Genomic DNA, 15,134 nt, shown 5'->3' with positions numbered 1-15,134 from the left:
TGATGAAAATATAAATTGGAATGTGTAAGTCAGCTTTTGCTCGCTATCAGTACGTGCACTCGGACAATAGATTTGCAAAATATAAAATAAAAACTAAATGTAATTCTGTTACTTCAGGATTTAAAAGGTTAATAAGTATCATACAAATCACCCTGGTTCGACAACTGAATCAGTCCAGTCTTTCAACACTCCACAATGTTCACCTGTGTAATGTTGGTAACGCTCCCTTGCCCCAAACTACTCAAACTGTTACCTTCCTTCCTTCAGGCCCCCCTCCAGTTTGCCACCAGTATTGAACATGGGCCAGACATGTTCACTGGGGATAAAGCCGAGGTAAAAAATCCTAATAGAGTACATGAAGGTCTAAATAAGAGGGCCGTTGTGTGTCTGAGAATGTGCATGTGTGTGAGTGTGTATGTGAGAGAGAGAGAGAGAGAGAGAGCATGAGAGACCTGACCCACAACAAATTCACTACTGACACAGCCAATACACACAAAAGGGAGGCCATTTTACCCTCAGGCTGCCAGTGTGATACTGTCCAGATAAGGGTGACGCAAATGTGGGGAAACCCAATGCAAAGAACCAAGTGGCAAATGTCCTCGGCAGGAGGTCTTAAGCAAAAGGATATTAGATATTTTTCTAAATATGTAAGACCAGCATCCAGCCTCTGAGGGCCAGATGAAAGCAGTGGTAAACAGTGAGTGTGTATTGCGAGTCTTGTGAGGCCCCCCTTGCTGCTGGAGAATTGTACTTGAATACAACACCCTAAGGACACTACAGGCTTGGATGAATCAGCAGTTCTTTAATTCCAGTTCAATTTAGGACAGAGGTGAAATAGGCACATCAAATCTAATGTGGTTTTGAAGTATTCTTTTACCCATTTCAGTCCAAGACGCAGGCTAAAGGTAACCCAGGATAAATGCATTATTGTAGCTAATGTGATGAACAGTATTCAACCTGGGTTGATAATTCTAGATTAGCCCAAGTTTACCTGGTTCTAACACTTCTCAAACTACACATGTGTGTTTTCACACATCTGTTTGTTGGTTGGTTGGTCTGTTTGTTTTTAAGCAAGAATAAGCCCAAACTAATGGATGGATTACCACAAAACTTGGTGAATGAACAAATTCATGGATCTTGATGAAAATGTTTGGGGACTGATATTTATGAATAAAAATCCAGATCTGGTGAATTTAATTGTGGTTTTATAAGGGGACTGTTTGGCCTTGGTGTAGGTGTGACATTTTGGTTTACAATATAAATACAATAAAATTAAGAGCAAATAGAAAACAAGCATGTAAATAGGTGAAAGAAACTAAACAGAAACTTAACTTTGTTACTCTATTTCTATTTATAGAATTGTAAAATTCTACTGAATTCTGTGGTTTCAGTGATGCTTATGAAACTAAAGTTGTACTCTCGAGTGCCTGAACAAAGACATCCAGCGATTGTTATGTGACAGCTGTCTGAATACATACGTAGTAGGACGTCACACATTAGTTCTTGGTATGACAGATTTTGAGAATGGTGAATTTACTCATATACCATGCAAGTGTGAAAGTCAAAACACATCCTTTACCAGTAGTAATAGTAGTAGTAGTATGCACTCTTCAGTAGAAGAAATGATTTGATCAATAAGTGTGACAGCTGAAAAAAACATTGTTTTCCTGATTAGCCTTAATCAAAATGCGCCGTCATTCCTTCACCCTCTTCACCCCCACACCCCTGCTTACCACTTACATTACCTCCGCGCATTTCTTCAAATGAAAGAATTGCTTTATGTTTAACAGAATATTTGACAAGAAGCTTTTAATTCCAGCATTTTCCCATAATGCCCTCTCTGTCATTCCCCCTACCACCCACAGCCTCCAGTGCTATGCCAGTTACTGTCTCTTAGCAACAGAAAGAAAAAAATATCTGTCTTTTGCTGTCCCCTGTTCCCTAACCCCCCATTCCTCCAGCAAGACTCTGAGGATAATCGATACTGATCATTGCAAGAGTGGTCCCAGATATGGCCTTCCTGTAAGGCCTCTCATTGCCGGAAATCAGCAAAACCCCCCTGCTACTCTTAACCTCCGCAGAGAGGAAGAGGGAGGTGATGAAGAAAGCTATCAGAGGCTTTGAGTTCTGGCAGAAAGAAAACAAAAGATAAAGAAAGAAACTCATCCACTGCTGTACTTGAGAGACAAGGAGTTCATTCAAATAAATTCGGCACACACATCAGGCATTTTAATAACCATCATGGCTATATAAAAATTTGTCTACTTTGTCAATATTTGAATTTATAGTCTGTATCAAGACGGCTAAGCAAAGTGTGTATAAGAGAGAGGGAGAAGACAGACAGAGAGAGGGGGGGTGAGAGATAGTCTTTTGTAGTGTAATCTGTTAAATCTATTAATTACCTCACAAGGTTGCTGGTTTTTGTGCAGTCTCCTACCATGTGTCTCTCCCTCCCTCCACCTCTCTCTCCCTCTCTCTCTGGGTGGCCAACACAGCTACATGCAGGAAGATTAGGCCATTTCATGTGCAGCAATTGTACAATGCTTATAAAGAAAGAAGCCCATTCACTATACACTGAATTAGCCAAAATGCACTCACTGTGTGTTAATCCCACAAAAAGGACTGGACACGCAACCATGGAGATTTAGTTCAGTTAAAAACAGATTTTTCCAGCGATGTGGCTTCATTCTAGGCCGTTGGTTCCCCTTGGCTGTGTGAGTCACCATGTGCCTGTCAGCCAGACAGAGGTTAACAAGCAGCACAGCTCTGTCACTTCAAAAAACTCAAGATGTGCGTTCACTGTGTGTGTTGATAGCAACAGCACCCAACATGTGCTCGCTAGTACATTAGATGGGAGTGAAAATGCAGTCTGTGGTAGCAAGGGCTCCCTGGTTGTGTGCTGGTGGCCTTTGCTGACTATCAGTGGCTGCCAGAGCACATGGGGATCATCCAGGGAAGTGTGACTTCCTTAAGCTGCTAAGTCACGATTAACGCTCACGAGGAGAACCACCAGCCTGCCTCGCGTGTGTGCCATCTCACTCACAAATACTCATGTGGAGTGTTAATATATAATTATTGCTCCACACGCAGATATTTGTGTAATAGAATGGAATGAGGCTGTCACTTGGTAGTAAAACAAATGCATGTATTGACAATAGAAAAGAGGAATGCATGCATATATAGTGCTAAAATGAATGTAGGTCAGGGAGAAAATGCTGAATTTTGCTACGGTTTAGACAGAAACATCATTTTATCCCACTTCCCACTTGTTACTTTGTAACAAACACAATTTCCCCCTGGGATCAATAAAGCATTTCTGATTCTGATTCCTTTTGCGTCCCCACCATTCGTATAACTGTGTGGGAGACAAGCATCTTCTGTTCCATCCATCAATTTTCTTCCACTCATCTGAGGTCAGGTGGTGGTGGCAGTAGGCTAAGCAGTGTATTTCAGGCATCTTTATCCAAGCTCCTCCTAGGGGATTCTGAGGCGTTCCCAAGTCAGATGGGATATGCAATCCCGCCATCAGGTCCTGACCTACCCTGGGGTCCCAGTTGGGCGTGCCACAAAAACTTAAAATCGAATGCACATAGGAGGCATCCTAATCAGAGTATTGAACCACCTTAACTGGTTCTTTTTAATGCATTGGAACAATAGCTCTTCTCCAGATTTCAGAACTTCTCACCCTAACTATTAGACTGAGCTCAGCCAACCTATGGAGTATGCTCATTTCAGCTACCTGTATCCGCGATTACAATCTTTCATTCACTACCAAACTAACATGGCCTGGGTAAGGGTGGGAACTTAGGTTGTCTGATAAAAGGAAAGCTTTGTCTCCTGGCAGAGGAGGCTCTGAATGGACCTCTTGGATCCCATGTGCCCCAACATCCCTTGGGATGCAGATGAAATTCTTCTGGAGGTTGGAGTTGAAGACCTCACAGACAGGGATCTTCTACAGATGATCCTAATTCACCCACATTACACGTTTATAAATGTATAACCCTAACCCAAACATATTCTGTCCTACAGCAGAAAAAACAAAGTCATCCCCTGTCCTGTTGACAACTGTGACCTCATCACCTGTCACATTTATCTTATTTCTTTTCTTTAGCATTATACTAAATCCTTCTTGAGGTAAAGGGAAAATCTTCTACATGTGGCGTGTCCACAACAGAGGAACTTTAAATTCCATTTTAATCAATCCAATGTAGTGATTTACCATGGCCATATGAGGGTTTAAAGTTACTGTGCGTGACACTGATTGAAACCGTGTCAATGTACAGTATCTTTCGGGTGTGGTTATATCTTTGTGTTGTTAAATGCTCTGGTGGTCACATGCACAGCAATACTGGCTGAACAGGTCCAGTGCAAACACAACTTGTTTTGCTTTACTTCTGTGTCAGTGTGGACAAGTCTATGAGAGAAATGTCAGGGAAAAATGAAGTGAAAGACAAAGAGGATGGGTGTGAGATACAGTATGAAGTACAAAGTAACCAGGGATTAATAGATAAGGGACCATATATGTTTGAATTTGTTTGAATAAATTAGATACCAGTCAAACGTGCTCTAACATGACTTCTTCCTCTTTTTGGTTGTTTTGCATGCCTCTGTTCCCATTCGTGGTCTCTTTGGGGTTGTCTCAAGTTTCATTGTGGTCATTTTGCATCTCTTTGGGGTCAGGGCCCCAGGCCCCGATCCACGAAAATAACAGCAGCACTATCAATACACTTGCACACTTGAATCCATCACTAACTGTAATGTTGCAAGCATCCACATGTCTGTTGGCATGTGCCACTCTCCTGTTGTAGTGTGCATCTGTCTTCACTCGTAACAATCTGGCTCACGTCAATCACTGCATCCAAAGCACAAAACTCACTCACCACCACTCTTAGTCCATCAGCATCACCAGTAATCAGGTTAGAAATGATTAGGGTTCAGCTGCTTTACACCACAGCAGCAAGGGGGCCATTAGTTGGTTATGATTGCCTAGACTGGCTGGATTCATTAGTTACCGTGATGAAATATTCATAAAAGGAACAAGTTACTTCCCAGGGAAACACAACACTCTGTCATTCAAAACAGTCTACATTATTAATCAGCACCTTTTTCTAAACAAAAAGCCTATACTTGCCTCTGTGTACACATGCGCAAACAGACACACACATGCATGATGCAAACCCCTTAAGCACATATATGGAAAGACATAGACATTAGCTACCTATCTATTCTTGTTCTCCTCCACACAAAAGAAATTCCATTCAACATTACAGAAATAACAGCCCAGTAAACCCGATAGGACACTGAATAGAGAATAATGATTGAATGACTGTATAACCAAATCTGTTGTATTATCAAGAAACAAGAAATGGAAACAAATTCAGCTCAAAGAGCCTATTACTATTGCATTTTGCCCACTCAAATATTTATCAAAGAGACTCTCTAAACTGAAGCACAGAGGAAGACATTGAATCATTTGACCAATTTAGTCTAACTGAAAGGCAGTTTTCAACGATTTAGGTACCAATAAAGGAATAACGTTTAATCTCAATTAGATTAACATAATCTCTCTCCAAGTGGCTATTCAGCACCATTTTGTCATGATGATGAGCATCTTCTTGCCCATAAACACCAGCTGAACGAGACATTAAAGTAATTTGTTCATAAAGGGTGAAGCTAATTGAGCTCTCGTTGGCTCAGAGGACGACTTTGTTGTTGTAAATAAAGGAAAAGGCGGGGGGGGGGGCAAAGGGGGGTAAAGGTGACAGCAGAGATGAGCGCAGCAGAGTGACGTAAAGAGCAGATCACAAACCATGGTTTACGGTGCCTTGACACTTATTTAGGGAGCAAATCCCTCTACTTCTCCTGCCACCACCGGCACCCACCAGAAATAGATCAAAGACTGACTAGATGAAAGAGACAACGATCCACTTAGCTGCCTCTTTGCCCCGTTTTTCGTCAGTCATCTAATTTCCTCAGAAAAGAAGGATGATGACACATGCTAACAGGGAGCAGCCCTGTTAGTCTGTTTCAACAAAGCTGCTTTCAGACATGCACTGAGGTCCGGACACGTTCTACACATTTGACGGAGGAGGGGCTGTATGTGAGAATAGAAATGTCCTTTTCTGGAACTTTTCCTGCCTGTCCACTAGTAAAAAAATCAATTAACAAGTCCAAGTGAGCCTGTGAGAGAATTCATGAGTGTGTTGCTGACATTTCTAACACACGACAGGTGCAAACCTAAAAAAATTTAAGAATACAAATATCTCAGGATGAAAAAGAAGAAGAAGACCTGTGGTATTTAAAGAAGTGTATTGTCTTTGCACAAAATTACTGTGCAAGCTACTGGATATATCATATATCTATAGAAGGGTCATCTGTTGCAGAGAACCCACAAAAATAAAAAGGAGCTATAATTAACAAACACACAACCTACTGTATATCCCCTCAGACTAAGTTTACGTTTGATTTCTTCTAACATTGTTTTGTGAATGTTCTCTAGATATATGATCCATCCTCTGCATTTCTGTCACCCTCCCACTCTATACTCTCACTGTCTCCATCACCAGCCCTATATTCTCTCAGTGATATAACTTACTTCCCCATTTCCATTACTATCTCTCTTTGTTTCCTTGTGTTGTAATGCCCAGCTGTTTCCCTATTTCCATCACAATCCCTCTCTCTTCACTATATCTCTCCATGTCCCTGTGTTCCTTGCATGTATTTTCCTTCCTCCCTCCCTCCAGAGCAGGATGGTAGGATCGGCTGTTAACCCTCACCCGGTCTGACCCTCGGACGTATTCTGCTGCTGATTGGGGGCAGCTGGTTCCCTGCATCTGATCGCCACCCCCTGTATACGCCCCTGTCAGTTGTGGTTATTCAGAGTCAGTCATAACACCAGGCAAAAGCTATCACATGCACATTTCACAAGCTACCAATGGAGCACTGGGAAGCAAAACCTGGACAACTGAACTGGAGTGTGTGACACAAGACAGGTTTTAAATATGTATCACAGTGGTGTAATGACTGTTGTGACCTTATGAATGGAAACTGTGAGTCCAGTTGACCAAATATAATGGTGTATAGTACATATCCAAACAGAGGGCAGGCTTGAGCACCTGCTCAAGCTTATTCTGAAATGTAGATTGGAGCGAACAATTCAAAATAACCGTTAATTCTTACACAAATTAAAACATTACATTAGCAATAATACCAATTTTGTCCTGTGCTGGAAAAAATACACAGGACAGTGATATTAACTTAGGTCAGTTGCCTGTAGAGGTTCAGTTTTGTGAACTCTGCCCTTCTGCTGTTCAAATCTAGACAGTACTCTATTCCTCTCAGACTGACCTCACTTCTCTGGCAGGCGTGAGAATATTGCACCACATGCACAGCGTCAGGGAGCCTGTCAATGTCTGTCTGGGCCACTTGGCTATGCTAAGTTCAGTTCAGTTCATCAGTAGGCTTCAGCTAGCTGGGCTGGCTGACTGACAGGATCAACTGACGCTGCTACCTCTGGAACAATGGCTCCACTGCTAGTTAGAAGAAACTACACAGAAAATTTGTCAGACTGACACAAGCTGCACTTGAACATTATAGAAAAGTGATCAGGTGGTCGACACGCTGCCAATGTAAATATAAAGGATCTAAACATAAAGGGCCCATTCTAGGGTAAAGAAAACAACAATTCATACACTTTAGATGAAACACACCTGGGAAAACTTCACTAGGATTATTTATGTTCAATTTCTGCCAATAGATTCCTTTCACCTAAATCTTACACACTGAACCTTTAAATACACTAATATCAGCAGACATAATGTTATTTTTCAGCTCTCATATATCCGTTTCCGTACTGCATATGCAAGTTAATCTAAATTACAGTGTATTATTGCATTGTACCACTGTAGTAGAAGTGTGCAATGCTTCTTTTCACAAATCCCACCTGCAACACTGTCTCCATAACTATGAAAGATGGGTGAGGACAAAGGAAAATAACTAACTGGAAAACTAACTGTTGCCTCACTTGCATAAACACACATAAATCCAAGCAGCAGGTCCTGTTAGATTAATTAAACCATTCTCCAAAGACAAAAGTAAGTTAAGATATTGTACTGCCAGTATTACAAATACAAATACGGCTGGACGAAACAAGATCTGACTGACTTAGAGCAGCTCATAGCAGCGGCATTAGAATAGGCTGACCAATACAGACAGACTGTTCCTTTTTGTGATAAACAAGATGTCCTCTATCCCTGAAGGACACATATAAAACAACCCTGGGGATCAATCCACTAGCAAACAGGAATGGCAAATAGAGTTTTTACTCAAATTTACGACCGAAAAAAACTTCACCAAACCACAGACCTGAGAGTATCCTGTACCAAGTTTGTAAAATGACAATTCAGAACTACATATAGCAATGCAAATACGCCTGCTTAATGGACACAATGGCTGCAAAAAAATCCAACAATCTACCAGCCTTTCTGCCATGTTAAGGATTCAAGCTTAGAAAATCAATTGGCAAATGCAAATTTTCCCAGAATAGAAGCCGGCCTTGTCCATGATGTGAAGTGCATGGATCATATCTGCTGACACTGGAGCCTCTAGGCAGGGACTATGACAGTGGACAGTGATGTTAAGGTTTCACTCTACGTCCCCCCCTTGATTTAACTGTTGTTACAGTAAAGGGATTTGCTCAACATGTGTGGTTAAGCAGTGGGCTGCAGAGAAGGCACAGTTTTAAAAAGGCTTACCACATTCAGCTTTCTCTAGTTCTGAAAACACCCACATTACAAAGAACTCACTTTGGTTTTGTTCCACTGCGATCTGGCAAAAAAGTTCTACAGTCACGTTATGAATTGCATAACAGATTTTACCCCAACATAAAAATTAAACTAATGCACTTACTATTATAATTGCTTAAGGGCTAAAATATGAGTATACTGACATCTCCTTTTCAGTCAAGTTTGGATTCAGGAGTGATGAGACAGAAAATTAAATTAGAAAATAAACAATATAGGCACTGTCATACATGCAAATACCTTTAATACATCTAAATTCGACACAGGCTGAACATCATGAGAAAACATTCCCATTTCCCGTAAACTACACTAACATTGCACATTGAAACAAGGGTCAACCCTTTACGTTCAACCCCTGTTATATAGGGTCAACACACAATTGATGAATTCTCATCTTGTGTAAAATACCTAACACAAGAACACCAAGGATCCTAGGGTCAGCTATAAGAGTCTGACGCAGACAGGACCACTGACTTTGTGTCATTGATAATAAGTCTGTAGGTGTAAAATAAGTCATATCTGACCACTCTACAACTACATACTAAATTCCAAATGTTTTACAGCACATGCTGTATGCCAGCCTTCAAATAACACTTTATATTATCCTTCTCTGTTCATCACATGGGAGTGTTTTGAAATGCAAGCTCCTAACTGAAACAATGACACACAGTACTCAGTCACCCATCAATGTGGACACAGATATACTTATCATATTTCCTTCCTGGATAAGTCCCATTTTGAAATCATTGCTTGCTTTTCTCAGAGGGATGTTGACACAGTTTTTCCACAGAAATCCATAAGGCAAAGAAGTGAGGAATGCCAGAGAGTGGCATGCTCCCCTCCATTTCACTCATCTCTTACAAAGCTCTTATGTGGCTTGGGACAGATCCACATTGCCTCCAGGTCTGGACACTGGCTGGGACATAGGATACTCATAAAGGACTGGTTTGTTTCTTGTCACAGTGTGGAGGTGAACACTACAGCCACATATTCCAAACAATCGTCACTTGTTCTATCTCCCTCTTCTGAACAAACATCCATGTTGTGTTTAATACATAAACTATTATCAAATGAATGCCAGATTCCAGGAAAGCAGGAACTGAATCAAATGTATTACCTAGGCCCGGGTCCCCTCCTCCACTCCACATTTTTCACTCTCACTCTAATCAGCCCACAGGCCATAAATGAGATTTACAACTGGCACCAATTGGAGAGGGGAGAAAAAAGGGCTAGTAAAGACGAGGGGAGAGGGGAGAATGGAGGCCAGGGAGCATAGAGCAGGGGGCATGAGCGATTGGGTGAGCCATGTATCACTGCTGTTTGGGATCACTCGACCAACAAAAAAACCCATTAAAAATATTTCCTGGTAATTATAATAATCATCTGAACGCAAGAAACACAACCTGAACATTACATCAATGGAAATTTACGAGGTTATGTCATGATACATTACAACATTTATCTAACAAACTTGCTTGTCCTGCATTGTGAAATACCTCCATGCTTCCTATGTATCACTCTTACAGTTCCTGTAGGCTCTAAACACACTATCAACAGATCCAGTGTGTTTTGCGACCCTGTGAGTCCCTGCAGGGCAGGCAGCCATCAACTGTCTGACACGGTAAGAGAAATGAGAGGGGGGTGCAGCTCAAACATACAATTTAGCTCTAACACACGAGCACTGTTCAGAGATTACCTTCACTGGTATGACATTCATTGACAGAGGCAGGCATTTACAAATATTCCCAAAATATTACAGGTCATACTATTCAATTTCCCCAAAAGTATTACATGTCCATTTTTTGTATTGCTATTATCTTAGCTACAGCGATTCACAGGACAAAAGAAAAGGCATATGATGATACAATTTATCTGTATGACTGTCTCTGAGAACAACAGTTTAATTATCAAGCTTCAGTACTCTAGGTTGTGGATAATTAAAACTAAAAAGGAGTTGTGGTTTTTGACCTGTTTCTCTGCTTCACAATCCAATTTAAACAACCGTTCTGTTGCCATTAAAGTCTACACTGGTGCTGTAAGAGGAATTTGACAGCAAATAACACCAAGGCCACGGACCACATCACCGGGGTTAAGGGCACACTGCTAAAACCGTGACGGGGACCTAGCTTGTCATTCACGTCACAGTCACCAAATAGTTTCCATCAACAAGAGGGGAAATGACATAATTAGAAAAATAGCCAGCCACCATGGCAACCTACTATGTCAAGGCTTGCGTGGAGCTCGACTACCTTTGGCTGCAGGCAACAGACACACTGAAAACTAAAGAGTGAAAATTGCAGGAAAGATAAAAAAAAATAAAAAAAAGAACTAGAGGGGACAGCCCTGTGAGAGCTGTTTTCAGTTCCACCTAGTCGCTCATAGTTTTATGAATCACTGCCAAATATTCCAGTGCGTTTGGTTTCTGTCACACATCAAGTCAAACAGTTTCAGTCCATCCATAGGTTTACTTTTATATTAAAATACAGAAGCTAGGAAATTCAAGAGAACACCAGTGAAATGTTTATTCGTATAACATCATGGTGGTGCATGAGGGTAGTGCAGATTTCAATATAAACACAACAGCCAATTATTCCTTGGGGAGCATTTCATTCTTATCCACCACTGGGGCATATCCAACTCTCTATAGTTCAAAATGATATGGAGGTGCATTCATGCATTAAACAATGCACCCAGTTACACCACTGACCGCACAGATCCCCAAACTTTATTATGGAGAAATATCTACAACCTTGATTTAGATTTGTGTTTGTTTTCACTGTCTCGTTTAGTCACGTAGTTACGACAAAAGAGGCAGAAACCGGAGCATGTTCCAACTAACTGTACCTTGAGATCACGTTACAGTCTATTTACTTCTACCCAGCTAGCATTGGCTAACATCTTCTCGTGTATGCCTGTCCGTGCATTAAAACACAAGTGGGTCTTCGTGGACTTTTCACACGAACAGCACCTCAGTGTGAATGTGGCTCTTCCTGAGGTCCGGAGCTTCCCTGGTCTCCACAGCACAAAGGAAAGCAGCCACAGCTCGACGCTACGGAGCAGCTGCCACCACAGCTAGCTTCCCGAGCGACAAACAAAACACTGAACAAGCCGTGGCAAGCGAGCTCTCGCTAGCTACAAATCATTCCCACTTCACCCAGTCCAGTGTTTCAAGTAGTAATCGACGGTGGCGAAACTGAGCATATCCCGAATTAGTTCGATAAAACCAGGCGTACTTCTGGTAGCTAACTGTGCTAGCTAGGTTAGCATAGCTCCTAGCGATTCCTGACTGGGTATGTTCGTTTTGTACATTGTCTGCGAAGGTTAATATGATGACATTACTATGTAGTTATCTCAGGAAAATATTACATCTTAAACCGTTTGACCCCGTCGTGGGAACGCTCATCGTGGTGGCTAAGATACCAAGGAGTGTGTTTTTATTGTAAAAGTTACAGTAGCGTGTATTGTTTAAAAGCCAGATTACTTGCTGGTTAGCTAACATCAAAGCAGTTGCTTATTACCAAGTAACTAGCTAGCGTAGTTAGCTGTTGGCTTGTCTTAAGGCTAGCCCGGTGGTTCGGAGACATCAACACCAAGGGTCTTTTTTAATGTGTTCCCACTGCCCCTCGATTCGCTGGGTTTCAAGGCATTCTGAGTTTACAGATAACGTGTCCTCCCGATAACGCTGGACTCCGAGCAGCCGCCGGAGAAGCGGCGTAGCCCGTCGTAAAAAACGTGCGCGCCTAGGAGAGGCTGCCCAGGACGCATCTTGTTAATCGGCGACTGCCGATGTGTCGCTCGCCTTTTTCCAACAATATCCTCGACGTTGCACTCACCGTTCAGTCGGTATCTTATTCGAATTCCAGTCCCCGGCCGCGCGACCCGATTCTCGACGAGGAGTCGCCTCAAAGAAACGGAAACTGGGGATTTTATCCAACTTATTCTTCTTAGTTGTTTTCTCCACTTCCTGATTGAGACGGTGCCATTTTGAAAAGCGAAAAAACGCTTCCGCCGCTGTCGTCACGCGCAGTGCCGCTTGTTGATCGCGAGCAGAAAGCAGCTCGGGCCATAAATAGTTCATCGCGTTAACAACACCTGAGCCTCCACTTCACCTCAGCACCGTGTTATAATACACACACATTTATAATACACACACATGATGGGAGATCAGAGAAGAATTCAGCCCTTATTGATCACCTATTGACCCTTTACGACACAGTAATGATAATAGACGGATAATAACTACAAGTAAGGAATATGCCCTATTAGATATAAAATCCATAAAGAGTTTGGTAAAATATAGTTAATGTATTTATTAGCTTGTATTTTGTAAACCATTTAGGACAACTATTATGTTACTTACACTCTGAGATTGATAAACAAACTGAGTTTATACTTTACACAATATAGCACCTTTAGTTACAATGTGCTGGCAAGTTCAAAATGAAAAATTGAAGGCAAACGATAGGAAACTGTAAAAAAAAAAGAGCAAATAATAGGAAACAAATAAAGAAAGGGTTAAAAGTAAGAGCAGATGAGAAAAGAGTAAAAACAAGGGAGAATAAAACATTATAAAATGATTTAAATAGGTCACAACTAAGAGAAGGCACACCTTCAATGTCTTTAAGAGAGATTTAAAAGATGATAATTTTGTTCCAAAGAGTGGGGTTCCTGACAGGAAAGGCCTGCTCACCTCGGGTTCTCAGCTGGGACTGTGGATTAGTGAGCAGGGCCTTTGCTGAGGACCTCAGGTTACGACTGTGCACATATGGTGTCAGAAGATGTGACATGTACTTAGGTGCAAGTCCAGGATGGGGTGTTAAAGTCAGAAAATATTATTCAACCTTGTGTAAGTGAAGAGGACACAGATGATTGATCTAACTCAGTAGTTATGGATCATCTAAGAATTGACATTTTGCGATGCAGATAGATGTCGCCCGATGAGACATTAAATATTGTTAATGTATACATATTTTTAAATGTGTATAGAGCATACACAGCTGTAACCCTCACTTGTATTTTGATTTTTATATTTTAATTTGAAAGTCATGTTATATGGACCTCTGGTTTATTTTAGCAATGAATTACATCTATTTTGGATCATTTTATTATTTTGGTCAGAAAATGTGCTGGCAATGATAATTATAAATCTTTAAAATACCCTCACATTCCCATAGTTGAAATCAACTATTCATGGTAAAACAATTCTCAAGGGAAAGGATTAAATAATTTAAAACTAATAAAAACCTTAATTATCATACAGATATTTCATCAGGTTTTGCATTTGTTTTCCTTTTAGGAGGCCATTGGCCTAAATTTAGCCGGCAGAAAAAGCATTGCACAGCTGCATGAAATAGCATAGGAAAATACATCTGATAGTACTGAGTATAAATGGTATAAAAGTATAAAATAAGTTATTAAACAAAGAGAAAGGAAAATAATAATAAAAAAACATATGTTTGGATTTTCATATTGTATGCATAGCCTCTGTACTTTTTGGCTGTATGATAATTTGAAGACAATTATTGTATAAAAGCATATTTGATTTTTGAGGTCAAATAAAGTACATGTGAATCTTCCTCCTGCAGGTCTCTGTCTCATTTTGGCATCCGTCTATTCTATGTTATTGAACGCCCGAGCTGGAAGAGCTCCAGTTGTTTCCAGCAAACACACACTGCTACGTATTTCCTGGTATAACAGTCCCCTTTTCCCAACAAAGCAGGGTTGTGGGAAGCAAAGGGCGGTGTGTGTGTGTGTGTGTGTGTGTGTGTGTGTGTGTGTGTGTGTGTGATACATGTGTGTGTGTGTGTGCGTGTGTGTTTGTTTTTATTTCAAGGTGGCACTCATGAGAGATGGGCTATCGGCAGGGTTGTGCTTTGTTTTCCCAGTCTGATTCTGTTACATTGTCTGACGTCAGTAATGTGGTAGTTGATGATATAGGATGTTGGTTAAATGCATCACGACACATCGTAGTTGCACAATTTCAAAGCTCATCATTGAGGACATTTTGTGAGATTAACAATGCTCTGCATCCTCAGTGACTTCACTGTACCAGGATTTGCTGAACACAACATCAACAGGCTCTGTGATTAAAACAAGGAGACAGTTCCGATCATATTTTAAACTTTCTAATATAAACTTATGTTTCAACTCAAAACTAACAAATTTCAGTTTTTCGTTGTGGTATGGTGCATGCTCTTTTAGTTTTAATGTGGCGCCCCCTGCTGTAAAGATACTGAACTGGAATTTGAGAAATGGCTATTTAAACAAAGCAACTGAAGCAAGGCTGTAGTCGTGAACTGAACACTGGGGGGGACCAAAATCTCACAACTCATT

General features: G+C 41.0%; 1 protein-coding gene across 3 annotated transcripts in view; it reads right to left on the bottom strand.

Moving 5' to 3' along the window:
* The window catches only part of si:ch73-63e15.2 (protein strawberry notch homolog 2), a 63,696-nt gene extending 50,906 nt beyond the window's left edge, over positions 1-12,790 (bottom strand). For all 3 annotated transcript variants that reach the window (XM_047343222.1, XM_047343223.1, XM_047343224.1), the window contains exon 1: positions 12,635-12,790. The gene's annotated coding sequence lies outside the window, so the exon portion shown is untranslated. The remainder of the gene's footprint in view (positions 1-12,634) is intronic.
* Between the last annotated feature and the right edge of the window lie 2,344 nt (positions 12,791-15,134).

Source organism: Hippoglossus stenolepis, chromosome 14 (genome assembly GCF_022539355.2).
Source record: "Hippoglossus stenolepis isolate QCI-W04-F060 chromosome 14, HSTE1.2, whole genome shotgun sequence".
NCBI lineage: Eukaryota > Metazoa > Chordata > Actinopteri > Pleuronectiformes > Pleuronectidae > Hippoglossus > Hippoglossus stenolepis.
The sequence above is the reverse complement of the archived record's forward strand: the minus strand, read 5'-3'. Positions and strand labels throughout refer to the sequence as shown.